A 1,291-nucleotide genomic window follows, 5' to 3' on the forward strand; every position below is an offset into this window, starting at 1 on the left:
TTATAAAAACACAAAATGGACTAAGACACATGGAAAAATGGAATTAAGGCAGCAGGTGAAATTGTTTGCCAATCAGGTGACCCTGAAATGGGGAGGTTATCCTGGATTATCGATAGGCCCTTGTAATCATGAGGGTCCTTTTTATGGCTTAGATACGACACGTTCCCAAAAAGCTTATTGTGAGACAATGCAAGAAACTTTAGAAATAATTGGGTCATAAGGTCCTAATAGACTTGAATGGATTAACCGGGTGGTACCTGTAGGCAGGTAGGGCATGGATGGAGGAGGTGGGTTACTGGGGGCATGACTTTGGAGTTTATATTTTGTCTGGGGTGTGAGGTGCATCCTCTCTGCTTCCTCACTGCTGTGTCCTGAGCTGCTTTCCTCTGCCATGCTCTTCTGCTGGGCTGTTCTGTGTCACCTCAGGCCCAGAGCAAGGGGATCAGCTGGCTATGGACTGAGACCTCTAAAACTGCGAGCCACAAATGAACTTTTCCTCCTTTGAAATCGTTCTTGTCAGGCCTTTTGAACACAGTGGCAAAACCAACCAACCAAACAAAAAAGCTGACTAAAATATTCCTCCAAGTGGAAGAGAGGCAGAAGACTTGGGTTGGGGTGACGTGACCGAGAAGCACTTGGTTAGCCTTTGCTGGCTTTGAATATAGAGGAAAGGACCACACATTAAGGAACGTGGATGGCCTCAAGAAGCTGGAAAGGGCAAGAAAATGGGTTCTCCACTAGAGACTTGGGAAAGCTCTGGTTCATAAACATCTTGATTTCATGCTAGTGAAATTAACTCCCAATCTCTGATACTATGATATAATAAATTTGTGGTAATTTTTCATAAGAGCGATAAAAAAAAAAACGATTAGAGTGACATAACAAAACAATTTTCCAAGCTTTGGGGACAGGTGTGAAAATAATTATAGATTAATCAGGTATACCAGAGATTGGGTCACCTGCAACAGTGGGCAGTGTGCACAGAGTGCTGACATCCAGGTTTACCAAGGGATATAGAATCTATTTCCTTTCTTGCTTTAACAATAGAATGGGGCAGAATCAACCTGAAACAGAATTCTTATTTTCAGCTAGACAACTTTCACCTTCTTGGAAGCAGTTGCTGTGTAAGAGGCCTGAATATCTTGCTGGAGATGGAGGTCTGATGGTAACTGAAGGCAAACAGGGAGCCCCAGCAGAGTTTCCAGTCGTAGGTGAAGCCCTCATGACCTCCAGCCCCAGTGTACCCTGCAATGCAGTGTGCAGCAGGAATGAGCAAGCCTCCTGTGCCATG

Source organism: Callospermophilus lateralis, chromosome 15, assembly GCF_048772815.1.
Source record: "Callospermophilus lateralis isolate mCalLat2 chromosome 15, mCalLat2.hap1, whole genome shotgun sequence".
NCBI lineage: Eukaryota > Metazoa > Chordata > Mammalia > Rodentia > Sciuridae > Callospermophilus > Callospermophilus lateralis.